We start from the raw sequence: 16,469 nt of genomic DNA, 5'->3' as shown, positions 1-16,469 counted from the left end.
TGCTGGGAGCCTGATGCAGGACTCGATTCCAGGACTCTGGGATCACAACCTGAGTTGAAGGCAGATGCTCAGCCTCTGAGCTACCCAGGGGCCCTAAATGCCAGTTCTTGATGGGAAAGGTAACAAAGAACTTGTGGCTATCTTTAATTTGACAGAATAATTCTTTGAGATTAGGGTACTATCCTCTCCAGTCTTCAGCTAAGACTAGAAGCAGATGGTTGGTAAACCCAGATAGGTCTCTGCCTTAATTTCAAAACTGATTAAGTAGGAATAATTAATACCTTTCCTAACTATGCTTTACAGAGTAAAACTGTGAATAAACATCTAGTAACAATCATGTGCAGCATGCTGTGTTCACCATTGTGGGGTGTGGGGGAAGGAATAAAAAACCCAGTTTCTTGCTCTATGTGGGAAAATTACTTGAAAATTAAAAAAAATAATAAAGTACATGAACGAATGAAGAAAGAAAGTGTGGTGTATACATACAGTTGAATATTACCCTTTGAAAAAGAAGGAAATGTTGCCATATGCAACAACATGGATGAACCAGGAGGACATTGTGCTACATGAAATATGTCAATCATAAAAGAAATACTGCCTGAATCCACATACATGCAGCATCTAAAAACAGCCAGTCTCACAGAAACAGAGTAGAATGGTGGTTGTCAGGTGCTGACGGGGGAGAGAAATGGGGAATTGCTGTTCAACAGATATAAAGTTTCAGTTCTACAGGATGAAAGTCCTAGAGCTCTGCTGTGCAAAACTATGACTATAGTTAACAATAATGAACTGTTAGCTCAAGAATTTAAGAGGGTAGACCTTATGTTAAGTGTTCTTACCACAATAAAAAAAAGACATTTTCTTAAAAAATAAAAGGGCACCAATTCCATCCTTACCTAAACCTAATTATTTCTCAAGGGCTCACTTTCAAATGCCATCGCATTGGGGTTTATAACTTCACCATACTAAATTTGAGGGACACAAACATTTAACCCATAATAATGTTTTTGCTCAATGGCTCCAGAATTCAACATTCACAAGAGCATCTGGAATATTCATTATCTCAGAGAGTGTGTATCATACAAAATTCTATTTCATGCTATTCGTCCTTTAAAGAGTGTAACAAAAGGATCAAAATAATTATCATAGAAAAATAGAAAATAACATCAAACTTTCATTTTCCAAGCTTGTCACCACAACAAACACCTATTCTTGCCTTGGGCTTTGTAGAGTTCCCTTCATTTCCTCCGTTACTGGCTATGAGTGGGTTTGGGTATGACCCACCTTCTCTCTCACTCACAGTCATAAAGGTAAAGGGTACAGAGAGAGAGTAAGACTCACGAAGCCATGACTCATTTTTGAGTTTTTGATCAAATGCCAACAGATAGCAAGAGATAAATGAGTCTTCAATAATTGGGCAAATGGAAACCAGTAACATTATGGGTGATTATTTAAGTTTCATTATTAATGTTCTTCTTCCTAAAATTGTAAATAAATGTAGTTCATTAGGCAAAGGATACAATCCTAACACCTCCTAGGAGTAGAGAGAAATTGCACTTTTCAGCTACATGTGTGATGTACTCACATATATAAAAGGTGAGGTAATAACTCTTAGACCATAAAACTTTAGAGTTTCATATCACCCTGGTAAGTGTACCTTATTTATGAAACAAACTATATAATGAGTTTCTCTTTCAAAATGTATTCATTTTCTTTCCTTAAAAGCAGCACAAAGGGGAAAATGCTTTCTAAAATGACCCAAATCAACATCCGCTACTACGTAACTAGGATAGAGAGTTGGAAAGAACCTGAGAGAATCTAGCCTCCTCATTTTGCAGAAGAAGCAAACTGTAGTTTAAAGATAAATGTCTTGCTCAGGACAATAGAGCCAATGAACAGTCATGCTCAACTGTATCAAGGTCTCCAGAGCCTCTTTACATATAGATCCCTTTTCAGCAAGGTGGTTGTCTCAGCATTCTTAACCTTTATCCTTCTGGATCGTGGCATTTTGAGAAAAGAATGAAGATTAAACAGTAGTTCTCCTTCATAAGCATCATATCCAGAATGTAGCATGCACTTATAACTGTCTGGAAATCAAAAAGCACATCACATTGAAGAGAAACAATTCTGACCTAATAAAAATAGCCCCTCCCCCAAGTCATAAAGATGATAACTAGCAGGATTTCTCTGTTTCTTGATATGAGACTTACTGCCTCAACAATATTTTAAGCTCTGTGTCAGTTGGGACTAATCATTTATTTTGCTTCCCCCACACCAGAGTGCCAGGAATGTTGTTACAAAAGCTGTATTTTTTATCCTGAAATCAGAACACATACTATTTAAAAGGATTTTTTAAAAAATATTTATTTATTTATTCATGAGAGACATAGAGAGAGGCAGAGACACAGGCCGAGGGAGAAGCAGGCTCCATGCTGGGAGCCTGATGTGGGACTCAGTCCTGGAACCCCAGGATCATACCGTGAGCCTAAAGCAGATCTGCCCAATCACTCAGCCACCCAGGCATCTGAAAAGGGATTTTTGTACCACTTCTTGGAGTGGTGAATTATCCAACAGATAGTGTTTTGTTGTTGTTTTTACTAAGATAGAATGTGCAAACCATACAATTCACTCATTAAAGTGTACAATTCAGTAACTCACCATTTGTCCACCCATCACTCCAATAAATTTTATAACATTTTCATCACCCCAAAAAGTAACTCCACATCCCTCCACCTCTATTTCCACACCAGTCCCCGGCCTTTGGCAACCACTAATCTACTTTCTGTTTCTATCGGTTTCCCCATTCTGAACTTTTCACGATATGCAGTCCTTTGTGTCTGGTTTCTTTCATTTAGCATAATGTCTCCAAAGTTTGCTCATGAGCATACATCAGAACTTAATTCCTTTTTATGGTCAAATAACATTCCATTGTATGGATACACCACATGTAGTTATCCATTCATCAGCTGGTGGACGTTTGAGTTATTTCTACGTGGTAACTATTATTAACAATGCTAACATGAACAATAATGAACACATTTTTGCAAAAATGTAAGTTCTCATTTCTCTTGCATAAATAGGAGTGGAACAGCTGGGTCATTAGTAAATTAAATTTTAATGTGGAAATATTTGAGTTAGCAGAACATTTGTTATGATTTATTTGGGAAATGGGACATACTAATTGAAATAAGATCTGTCTGAAATAAACTGTTGCCAAACCTAAGGGAGAAATTTGTCAGTATTTGTTGGACTGGATCTAAGTACTGGGTCAATCTTTGCCACTTGCCTATTGTAGACTGCCCCACATTTCCCTAGTACACCTCTTTGACTCAGTAAACTCATGGAATGATTCTGAAAATGTATACTTAATATTCATAAAAGGCAAAATGTGTATATGTAAAATTGCACCTCCTATTTCCTTAGCTTCTTAAAGAGACTTGAGTCCCCTAGATAATTTCAATAAAACTTCACATTATAAAGTTGGTATAAAATTACTAATTGTTAAAACTAGCAGTGTTTGGATCAAATTTAACAAAACCGTAGAAATGTAATTTATGTGTTACAGGCACACTTTATACTCTATTGCTATCCTCTTCAGTTTCAATGGGACCTCTAATTTGGGTTCATTTTATAAAATCTAGAATGCGATATTACTATTTTTAATTTCTAAAAATTCATGTAGGGCAGCCCAGGTGGCTCAAAAGGACTGCATATCGTGAAAAGTTCAAAGTGGTTTGACGCCTGCCTTCAGCCTGGGCCTGATCCTGGAGACCCGGGATCGAGTACCGCGTCGGGCTTCCTGCATGGAGCCTGCTTCTCCCTCTGCCTGTGTCTCTGCCTCTCTCTCTCTCTCTCTCTGTGTGTGTCTCTCATGAATAAATAAATAAAATCTTTAAAAAAATTCATATATCCCTGTTTTCAAAAATCATCTAATCATATGTGTGAACTTAAATAATATTTAGTGCTTGATCAGTAGGACAACCTTCACCTGATGTGCAGCATTGTTTATTTGACAAAATGTAATCCACTTCATATGCTTTATGTCTGCCTTTTGACATAGTTTCCAGGAACTCACTGTGGTGAAAACTGGGACTTTTTGCACAATGTGTTGGACTGTACCCTTCCTGACCTCACCATCGACAGCATTGCAGATGACTCTCTAGTTGTGTTATCAAGGTAGCACTGGCAAGAATGTGGTGTGGGAAACTTGAGGATGGTAGGCTAGACTCTCAGCAATATACTTCACCCGAAAGTACCTGCTAGTGATAAGATTTGCTCTTTTTTTTAATTTTTATTTATTTATGATAGTCACAGAGAGAGGGAGAGAGAGAGAGAGAGAGAGGCAGAGACACAGGCAGAGGGAGAAGCAGGCTCCATGCACCCGGAGCCCGATGTGGGATTCGATCCCGGGTCTCCAGGATCGCGCTCTGGGCCAAAGGCAGGCGCCAAACCGCTGTGCCACCCAGGGATCCCTAAGATTTGCTCTTTATGTGTTTCTCTTCAGAGAAAAATTAAAGGCCTTTGCTATTATTTACCAGGCTGATTTAATCCCCCTGGCTGTCGATCTTCAAAATTTGATAATACAACTGAAAAGTCAGGCACTTTCCTTTGCAGTAAATGCTCTGAATGGTAGAATAAGACTCAGCTGGTTCCTAAATTCTTAGTTCAACTATGTTATGGCTTTCACAATAATTATAATTTAGTATCCTCTCAGTTGTCATCATGTAAAATATGATCCACTCGCCTATTCTCTCATGGCCAGGATTATTATATTCAATTCAGACATCATGTGATACAGAGCAAAATGACTTTGGAAGCCCTGAGTTCAAGCCCTGGTTTTCTTATTTATAAGATGATTACTTTGGATAAACCACAATCCACCAGAAATATATATATATATATATATATATATATATATATCCAAATCCTATCTTATTCTCCTCTTCTTAATTAATGTAAAGACTACATCCTCAGCCTTCCAAGCAAGGGGCTTGGAGCCATTAGAATTGGGACTGTGGACAGGCAGATCTGACCTTTAAAAACATCCCCTTTGGACTTCTCTCTCTCCTTCTGATATGGTAAACTCATGTGTTGAGATGTGTTGTTTTCTTCGATTCCATATTTGTCTATGTTGCATCTACTAATCAAACTAATCCAGAACAAACTAATTGCCACAGTTGTTTACAACCCCTCTGCAATTCAGCTTTCCTGACTGCACAAAAATTATATTAGAAACCCCCCAACCAATCCCAACTTCATGTCCCCAACTACCCTCTTTATCTAACTCTCACATACTAATCTAGTATGCTCCCTGCCCTAAATTATCCAGGGCCAGTTACCACACGAAAACTAGAGATACCATCCTTATAGACCAGAACACACCAGTATTATTCAAACTAGCCTTTCCCTTACCCTGCCTTACTTCCCCACAGAAAACACAATAATGGCTCTGGGCCTATGCTTTCCCCTTGCTCCTGCTTCTGCCTCCTGACCAACAATGGGTGGCACTTCTCCACATGGCCTTACTTGGTACACTATGCCTCTTATTTCCAGGCTAACTATGAATAGCAATAAACTTTACTTTCAATAACATTGACGTCTCCATATCATCACTCAGTCGCCTTTATAGATTAGGACCTAGGCACAAATCAAGATGATGGCCTCATAAGATGAAGAATCTTTCCTGACCAGCATTGGTTTTTCCATAACTGGGTAACAAATGTTTATTTTGTTAAACCACTGAAATTTGGAGAGTAATTTTACTATAGTGATTTTACTATAGTTGAACCTGACCTAACCTGGGAAGCGAGAATTCAATTATTTCAATGATTAGGGAAAAATACATGTATTCAAAGTATATAATAATTCATGGTACAAAGACATGTTTTGAATTCAAAAAATGGTAGTTATCAGGATGATAATTCAACAACAATGTCTAAAAATAATGTATACACAGAGCAGATATGATCTGTTTATTACTCCATCAAATGAGAAAAACGGATTTTCACCACATATGGTGCAGATCATTTGAAACCTCACTTAAAACAGAAATTGTTGCATATATAAAAAAATACACTTTGGCAGTTTGTTCAAAGGGACAGGGAGTCATCTGCACAGAAACTGGAAACAAGAAAAAAATATGTGCTCATTGGGAGTGGCACTCTGTGCTAAAATAGATGCCACAGAGAGAGAACAACAGTGGACTCTAATGAGAGCCCATATCAAAACATGTGGGCAGATGATATAAATTATAGACATTGCTTTACTGCACATTTTCTTCTTCCTTGGACAATCTACATAGGAGGATTTATTTATTAAAAGGTAATGACTTAGTTTATATAACTCTTTACAGCTTACAAAGCATGCTAACAAACATTCTAATAAAAGCCATATGAAATGATCAGGGAAATCATAATGCTGTCTGTACACAGAAGAAAAGAAAGTTCCCTGTGTACAACAGCAAATCACTGCCTCTATTCACTTTTTTTTTTTTTTTTTTTTTTTTTATTTATGATAGTCACAGAGAGAGAGAGAGAGAGGCAGAGACACAGGCAAAGGGAGAAGCAGGCTCCATGCACCGGGAGCCTGATGTGGGATTCGATCCCGGGTCTCCAGGATCGTGCCCTGGGCCAAAGGCAGGCACCAAACCGCTGCGCCACCCAGGGATCCCTCTATTCACTTTATATACTACTTCCAGAGCTTAGAGATTATATTTTTCTGACAGTAAAGCCAGAAAAAAAAAAAGGCCAAAAGCATTGACATCACCTGGAGCTTGTTAGAAATGCAGCAGCGGGACCCCCTGAAATCTTTGTATTTCAACAAGATGCCCAGGTGCTTCCTATGCGCATAGCTTAAGAACATCGTTCTAGGAGAATATTTATAATTGTGTGCCTGAGATTTGGGAACCTCCAAACTGGACCAGAAAAAATAGAATATAAACACAGGAAAAGTCTAGACTAAAAGTCTAGACTATGCCTGCAACTAATTAATCAGAAAACCTAACCATTTTAGTGTATTCACAGTGTTTCCATTACCCATTAATGGAAAAGGAGACAGACTGCTTGGAGTCTAAAAAAGAGAAGCCTAACAAGTAATGATCTCCCTTTGTCCTCTATACTGTTTGAAAAGATGGCATTTAGATCTATCAATCTATATATTTGCTCTGAGAGATATAGATAGGGTGCATTAGATCATGATGTTGAGTGTCTCGTAATATTCTCATAATCTAATTTTATGTTTTCCATTTAACCTACTGATTATAATTTGACTTCCCATCTCATGTAATTTTTCTTTTTTTTTTTTTAATATTTACTTATTCATGAGAGACACATAGAGAGAGGCAGAGACATAGGCAGAGGGAGAAGCAGGCTCCCTATGGGGAGCCTGATGTGGGACTTGATCCCAGGACCCCAGGTTCACGACCTAAGCCAAAGGCAGATGCTCAACCACTGAGCCACCCAGGTGCCCCCTTCATGTAATTTTTCTACATGGAGATAACTTGACCAAACAATCAGACCAAAACATTCTAGATCACTGGCAATTATGCCTTCCATTATAACTTAATATGCTGGCTGCCTAATTTCAAAATCAGTCGATTATGAATGTGGTTAGGACAAACAAGTCTACCTAAGTCCACAATGACTACACAAATAAAATTTGTTTTTCTGAATATCGATGACCACTTCCTAAAAACACAACTGTGTGGGGTATGGCCACATGATATGTTGGGATAATGATAACAAATGTCTATTAAATATTTAGTATATTTCAAAAGTGCTTTGCCTCTATTAAGTCATATAACTCTCATAAGCCATGTATTATCATCCCCATTTCACAGATAAGAAAACATTGGCACAAAGTCATTTAGAAACTTGAGTAAGTGATAAAGTGACAGAAAAGAATTTTAACCCAGGCATTCTGGCACCAGAACCTGCCTTCTTGACCACTGTGCTATACTGCCAGTATCCTGTTGCAACAGTTGCCACACACTGGCCTTTTCTTGTTTACTTTCCCTACCCATCCTATTTTAATCAACTTCAAAAACATTAATAGAAGTACCAAGAACTAGAGCTCTTGATATAGCCAGGAGATTAAATGACCAAGCCTCAGTAGGTGACTCCCCTGTGTGGGTGAGGACACTCCCCTGGGCCTTGTAGGTTAAATACAGATAGGCTAGATCCTAAGAAGACATTCTCTACCTTACAGCTCCTTGGATTTGTTTCTCCCAGTCTTGAGATTGGAATGGGACAGAAGCCAAGACTGGATAGAACTAGGGCAGTGGTAGGGGACAGAGCTCACTCTGATGGGGGTTTCAGCAAGAGTTTTACAGAGACAGAGAATGTGCTTTGCCTTACCTGGATGTCTATGGTTACATTTCTCTTGGGACAATCCCAGGAAGTGGCTGTGGCCACACAAAACTCAAGGATTTGCAACCCTGAATCTTTGGTGAAATACCAGCATTATACACCTGCCAAGCACAGCAGAAATAGCATGTCATTTCACAGATAAGAAAAATGATAAACTGGAGTGGAAATCTTTATCTTCATTGCGATAAGAAGGGCAGAATGGGCCTGTAAAAAGTTCTCTATGGTGTCTCCTACAGCCTTTGTAGTCATCTGCTATAAATGGCCAGGACTGTTCAGTAAATTCTTGTGACATTAAGTGAGTACTTTACAATCTTTTCTCTGCCCTGCATGCCTCTGAGAAACAGTACATTTCTGTTAAGTTAGAGTCACACTTCAAATGAGATTTGTAAAAAAGTACATGTTCCCATTATTTTCAGTACTAAAATATGAAGTTTGTGTTGCTTAGTATTTTTAAGAGGCACTTAGTAATATGCTGAGTAAATGTCATTGCCTAGAAGAGAAAACCAATTCAGTAAAAATGGGCAGTAGTGAGCCTTCAGAATAAACTTAAACTGAACCTGGACATTTAACAAGTTCATATGTTTAGTGACTAATAATTGAGCTTCTATTTCCCTCCTGGTTCTTGGCAATAACAAAGACAAAGAATGTTCAAACAGGCAATAAGTAATAACTGCATTCTATGTTTGTTAGGAAAGCAAAATATTTTATTTTGTATTTATAAGTTATAAATATCCCAAAGTTTCCAAATATTTGCCATCTATCTATCTATCTATCTATCTATCTATCTATCTATCTATCATGTTTATTATTATTACATAGGAAGCATTGGAATAATTTCCCAAGGGTCAGGATGGACCACCACAGCAAATGAAAATGTTACCAGTTAGTGTTAACTAATTTCTTTATAAATATTAATCATGTGGTTGATGGCTTTTTTTGCTGTTCATGAGAAATTGTACAAGCTTACTAAGTATGTATTTTCTTGCTATTTTTTTTTAGAAACTAGATTCAGAATTTGCACAACATGTAAAATAAAACAAGTCACCTATTCTTAATCTGAAGTATAAAAAGGTTTGTCAAATTTGAGTGCATTTCTGACTGTTTAAAATGTCTTATGCATTTCTGAACCACTATTTGCTTTTTCAAAGATTTAGGAGTCTAGAGACTTAAAAATGATTGGTTTGTGGGGTGCCTGGGTGGCTCACTTGGTTCAGTGTCCGACTCTTGATTTAGCCTAGGTCATGAGATCAAGCCCCATGTCAGGCTCTGCACTGGGCATGGAGCCTCCATAAGATTCTCTCTCTCCCTCACCTGCTACCCTCCCCCACCCACTTGCTCTCACACACACTCTCTCTGAAAAACAAAAAAAGATGGACTTGTGTACAATCAACTAGAGTGCAAGACTGATGAAATGTAAAGATATGTTCATGATACATCAAGGAGACACCAGGTAGTTTACTACATCAAAATGAGGCTCAGTAAACCTGAGGCTGGTAGAGAATTTTGAAGATAAGGAAGTGCAACTGTAAATGAAGAGAGCTAAATGCCATAAATGAATCAATAGAAATAAATAAAAACAATGTGTAAGAGCATAACATATGAAATAAGTTAGAATTAGGAGAACTGCAATTCAACATACTCGGGATAAGTGTTAAAAATATCTCAATGTATATAATTTAATAACTATTAAGATCAGCTAGATGGATGCCTGCATGTGTCAGTGGTTGAGCACCTGTCTTCAGGTCATAGCATAATCCTGGGGTCCTGGGATTGAGTCCTGCATCAGGGTCCCCAAAGCGAGCCTGCTTCTCCCTCTGCCTCTCTCTCTGTATCTCTCATGAATAAATAAAATAAATCTTAAAAAAAGATCAGCTAGAAAGAGTTTTAATGGTATACCTTATATAACTAATAAGAAAAGCTGAAATGAACACTTTTACATTTTATTTTTATGCCAAGCAATTATTTTTTAGGTTTCAAGGAGTCACTGAACCAAATCACTGAGTCAGATATGAATGCCAAATCATCATCCAGAAGGTTTGTGTAAGTTTATTTTTCTACCAAGTGCCTATTTCCCATACCATTGCCAACTCTGAGGATTGTTTTTTTATTAAAAATACTCCAATTTGCTAAGCAACAAAGTCCTATCATATTATTTCAATATATCTTTTCTTTCCAGTGCAGTTGAACACTCTTGCATGTTTCTTAAATTTTTCTATTTGTTTAAGAAATTTCCTTATTCCACCTGTCCATTTTCCTACTGGAATATTCATTTTTCTCTGATTGACAATAAAAGCTTTCATATACTCTTGCTACTTATATGCCATATGTTTTAAAAAATATTTTTCATGATTGGAAATTTGCCTTCTGGTTTGTTCAGACAACTCTGGTCTATTTGAAAGGCATGCAACTCAGTTATAGTCAGAGAAACAGGTCTGTATCTGGCTGACCTTACACATCCACTGGCTTTCATTGCCTCTTCACACCTAGAAGTCTCCCAAGGCTTACACTTGGGTCCTCTACCTTTCTCTCCCCACGCCTCTTCCTTAAGAAGTTCATGTAACCCAGTGATTTTCACAACTCTAAGCTCATAATTCCCTAATCTATACTCCTGCCCCTAACTCAGTTTGCGCCATAAGTCAATAGTAGTATGGTTTCATATGCCTGATGAAGCCTTCCATTAAGATTTGTTTTAAAGATTTTATTCATCTATTCATGAAAGAATGCAAAAAAGAGAGGCAGAGACATAAGCAGAGGGAGAAGCAGGTTCCTTGTCAGGGGGAACCTGTTCCCTGTTGGAACCCCAGGGTCACGTACTGACCAGAAGGATGCTCAACCACTGAGCCATCCAGGTGCCCTTCATTAAGATTTCATTTGTTCATTCACTCACTCAAATTCATATAGTAGTTCTTAAGCACATCTAGTAAATAGAAGTATTGTGAAGTTTCGGTATCTCACATTCAAAGATTTCACAGCAAAGTCCCCTATTGCCCCACAAAACATCCTTCCTTTCCATTTCTCTTTTTTGTTGTTAACTTTCTGCATTTCTGAAACACCATATACTAATCTAAGAATGTCATTATCTTTGCTCTCTGTGTCACCACATACAATCAATCTATTATTTTTTCCTCTAAAATGGCTCAAAATTTAACTCTCTTTTGTCCACACTGCTGCCATTTTGGTCCAAATGCTCATCATCTGGCACCTATCGAGCTGCCATAATAATTTCCTAGTGGCCTCACTCATTCCCATCTGTTCCCACTTCAATTTGTTTTATATCTTGTGCCAGATTATTCTTCCTGCGGTATGGCTCTGAATATGTGATTTCTCTGTTCACAGAATCTCAAGTATTTCCTTCTGCCTATAAAAATAAGCCTGAAATCCACCAGCTCCTCATTAGAAGTTTGCAATAAGTTGATTCTACATATCCTAATTCATTTCCCACTACTCCACATTGGAAACACGATGTTTGCTTAGTGTTGTTTCTTGCATTGTCCTCCATGTAAGACTTCTCACCTTTGCTCATTAATTCTGATTATATCCCTCACTTCTCTCAATCAGTCCAAACCCTATACGCCCATCTCTTCACAACACAACTCAAATCTTCTCTCTTCCAGGAACTTAAAGGCTCCTACTAAAACCATAGTTTAGTTTTCTTAGAATTGAAGTAGACTTCACAGAGTACCCTCAAGGACTCTGAGCCTCAAAAATCTCAATTTCTGTTCAACAACAATTTATTGAACACTCATTTTGCACAAAGCTCTAAGCCAGGAGCTGAGGGTGAGAAAAAATGAATAGATGTGATTCCTCCTCTCAAAAAGCTAGTGCCCACTGGAAGGGACAGGTACATAAATCATTTCAATCAAATATGTGAAGTTCTAAGTTGGAGGTAAACAGTGCTGTGAGAGTGAGAAAAATAAGCTTTTAATCCAACTATCCAACTAGGGATTTAGGGAAAGCTTCCCAGAAGAGATATCCTGTGACAAGAACAGGATAATAAGCAAGAGCTATTAAGACAAAGAAAGATAGGAAGGGAGTTTGAGAGAAAGAGAACAAAATAAATATAGCCAGAGACATAATCAACAGGAGGGGAATGAGGAGCTAGAAGCAGTAACATTAGGTTATAATGTTGTGACCAGGAACTGGTGAGAGATAAAGACAGGGAGCAACCAGAGACAGTGAGCCACCTGGGTAAGGGCTTGTACACTACATTAAGAACTTCACACTCTGATCTAAGTGATGAGGAGCACTAAAAAATATTTAAATAAGAAAGTTAAATGATTCAGTTTTATCAAATTTTCTTTACTTTGTAGAGACCAGATTTAAAGAAAGCAAGACAGAAGACAGGAGACTACATACCGAAAGGCTCCAAGAAAGACAGGATAAATGACTCTAAGAAGATGCTGGTATTAGGGATGGGGCTGAAGGCACAGATTGGAAAATATATTTAAGGGCTAAAACTATTAGATCCTGTTGATTTCCTAAATGCAGAAGATTCAGGGAACTGAGAAGATTCACCTGATTCCTAAGTCTTTCTTTAGGCAACTAGATAGTGGTGACAGTAATTAAGCTAGAAATCAAGGAGCCATAGTACATTGGGGGGCATTGGTGGTGAGGACTGGAGATGGTGAGCAGAGTGACAATGAGGACAGTTTTGGATATTATGAGTCTGTGATTCCTGTAGAATATATGAAAACCGAAGATCCCATATGAGGTCAAAGATAAAAATAAAAATTTAGCATTCATCATCATTCCACTACAAGATAAAATGATGATAGATAGGCATGAGATCCCTCAAGCAAAGCATGTAAAGAGAGAAGTGAAGACTTTAGAACATAGAGGGTCACCAGCGGTTAATGGATACACAGCAAAGGAACAGTCCATAAAGACCTGAGAGGAATAGTTAAGGAGAAGGACTGCCAGGACTATTTGGAGTCAAGGAAGTAAAGGACAAAGAGTTTTAAGATGGCATGTAAGATAAAGACTGAGAAAGCATCTTGGGTTTGGCAATATGAAGTTCACCAGTGACCTAGAAATGAGTGTGGACTCCAAACCGTGATGAGTTAAAGAGTGGATGAAATGGAGTCGTGAGATGTAACTTAGCTGAGAGAGAAAGGAAAAGGATTAGGGCACATGTAGATAGGATGGAGGACCAAGAGACAGCTAACTAGGGCTCAAGGAAAAGTGATTACAGAGGCACACAGTAAACTAGTGTTGCTATTTCTTTTATTTTTCTTAAAGATTTTATTTATTTATTTGAGAAAGAAAAAGAGCACAAGCAGGGGAGAGGGAGAAATAGACTCCCACTGAACAGGGAGCTGGTCAGGGTTCAATCCCAAGTCCCTGGAACTATGACCTGAGCCAAAGGCAGATGCTTAACCCACTGAGCCACCCAGGTGCTCCTAGTGCTGTTATTTAATTCATGGCTTTAAAGAGAACAAAAGAAGGCCATCTACAAATACAGAGTTCAATACTCAAATACCTTTTTCAGTCACAAGACTAGAAGAGAAATAAAGTCACATGCACTGGCACTGCCTTTGTCACAGTTCAAAACACATCTTTGTCTAAATTATGGAAAATTATGACGTTTTTGCTCTTGCCAGGAACCAGAAGCATAATTAACTGGCCAGGCGTCTTCCTAGAATAACTCAACTCTGGAGTGTAATCATTTTCCTTTCAGGCTGAGTATCTTTTCTATGAGGAGTCATTGCACCCCCATATGGCCAGCCTTGAGAATAGCAGCTTTTCCTCAACTTCCCACAGGTAGATTCTGGGTTGAAATACAAAAAAAGAATTCGGCAGCCAAAAGAGACCTCAAAGACCCTCTCCTTATTGTACAGATGAGGACTTACTTAACTTTTCAAAGCGTCTTTTTATTTTAACTTATATATTGATGTCTTGTACATGTATAAATGCTTATATATATAAAAGGCAGACAACATAAAAATATATACACAATCTTTAAGTCTTCATTCAAACCTCAATGCAGCATCCCTATAAGAGTCTGTTTCAGACCAAGAAGTTGATGAAATGCAGGAACCCACACAGATCCTTGTTCCCAAACTAATCTTTAGCAACACTATATTGCCACAAAGTTAGCAATTTAGTTTAAATTGAGCCATTTCAAATTATATTTTAAAAATGTATACTGAGCTCAAATGAAATGGTAAAATAGGAAACATGTCTACTGAGGACCAAATCGAAGGTGGTTATTAGAATGTGAATCTTTATCATTTTTTCTGATAAGAAAAGTAATGGATGTCATAAAAATAATTTGAGAGACTTCTGGGGGTTACAAAAGCATTTAAAAAATCACTCAAAATCCCATAACCCCAACATAATCTTTCTTGAGATTCCGGCATATTCAATCTCCTCAAAATATTTTAAATTGAAAATATCAAATTAGACATTTTATTCATCCCATGAAATTAGCTGAGAGTTTAAAAAAGATTTCTCGTACTTATAGAAGTTCTTTTAAGCCCATCTAACCAAAAGAGTCACCAATTCAGGAACAAACAGTAAAAACAGCAAAGTTGACAAGGTTTGTGCACCTTTTTTCAAGGTGGCATCTTTAGCCAGGTCATTCACTTGTTCATCAACACTCTCCTTGATTATTTTTAACAATCCTTAGTGTGTTGGCTTCTCCCTGCACCTTTTTACCTGCCATTCCAAAGATGTTTCTGTTGAATTCTAGAGTACTTGGAAAGGGAACACCCTAAATCAGCAAAACTGGATCTCTATGATTTCAAATGTTTCAAATCAAAGAAATGGACTCCTTCTGAATACAACATTAATAAGCATAGTATTAGGAACAGTGATGGTAACAATTCATGAAGCTCTTATAATGCTTTATAAACTTCCCACTTCATTGTCTTAGCAACTTGATCTTACAAATGAAATGTTAAGAAATGTCTCTATTGGGGCAGCCCAGGTGGCTCAGTGGTTTAGCGCCGCCTTCATCCCGGGGCATGATCCCAGAGTCCCGGGATCGAGTCCCACGTCAGGCTCTTTGCATGGAGCCTACTTCTCCCTCTACCTGTGTCTCTGCCTCTCTCTCTCTCTCTCTCTCTCTCTCTCATAAATAAAAATAATAATAATAAAAAAAGAAATGTCTCTATTTCACATAGCTAATGTTTAAGAGGAAAATATCCTCCCCAAATCCTGTTTCAGTAAGCAGAACCCCACAGTCCAAGACATTCTCCAGGTACGCAACATGTAGCCAACCTCAGGTTTTCTGAGTCATTTTAACCTACACCAATGTAATTATATTCATCAGAAATGCAGCAAATTATATTTTGAAAAATATCTGCTTCTTTCTTTTGACTCTTTGGAGTAGGTCAACCCAAGGAGTCCATTTGTCTAGAGAAATACAAGGATATTTTACAAAAGAAATGCAAAGAGAAAAAAATAAACAAATAAATAGCTTCTAATATACAAAATAGAAATGTTATTATGGTCCTGAGAGAGAATTTTTCCAAATTCTTTTATTCACTAAAATTAAGACCCAACGCTTACAGAGATCACCTGCAGTATGGAAAGGATACTGCTCAAAGACAAAAGAAATACATGATTCAGAAAGTACAAGAAAAGGATCCTTCATTTTCTAGTAAGTCAGGGAGGCAGGAGAGTAGGACTGTTAATCATGGGGTCCAAATATCCCTTATTCAAGGTATGGGGCGGGTATATTAGCATAACATAGAGGGCAGGAGCAGCAGCTTATTTTCCTACTCCCCACTGAGGACTATGGAGTTAATTATCTCCTTTACTAATTTGCCATATGACCACATCAACAAGGAAGCCCAGAGTGGAAGGAATCTCTTAAGTTCAGCTTTCCAAAGCAGTCCTTGGTTCCCATGGGGCATGAGGGTTGAGATCAAGCCAGCTAGACACTAAATCCACAGTGACAGCAGCCAGTGACCTTATTGCTGAGGCTGAGGTGGACCTGTGGGCCAGTAGATAGCAGGAGAATGTGGTGAACACCCAGGCCTGCAGCCAATGGAAGCCCAGTATAAAGCAGATCAACCGAAGGAGCACTGCAAGCTTCTGAGAAAGCAGAAGAAGAGGGCGCACAATACCAGGTACCAAATTCACAGGAAAATGCCAGCT

The 16,469-nt window shown here is 38.0% G+C and overlaps 1 long non-coding RNA gene across 1 annotated transcript in view; it reads right to left on the bottom strand.

Annotated features, from left to right (window-relative positions):
- LOC140634732 (uncharacterized) overlaps positions 1-16,469 on the bottom strand; it is an 85,912-nt gene that overhangs the window by 56,964 nt on the left and 12,479 nt on the right. Inside the window, exon 2 of the long non-coding RNA XR_012032118.1 lies at positions 8,355-8,467. This is a non-coding gene — a long non-coding RNA (uncharacterized lncRNA). The remainder of the gene's footprint in view (positions 1-8,354; positions 8,468-16,469) is intronic.

This window comes from Canis lupus, chromosome 6 (assembly GCF_048164855.1).
Source record: "Canis lupus baileyi chromosome 6, mCanLup2.hap1, whole genome shotgun sequence".
Classification (NCBI taxonomy): Eukaryota; Metazoa; Chordata; class Mammalia; order Carnivora; family Canidae; genus Canis; species Canis lupus.
This window is presented reverse-complemented; position numbering and strand designations above follow the sequence as displayed.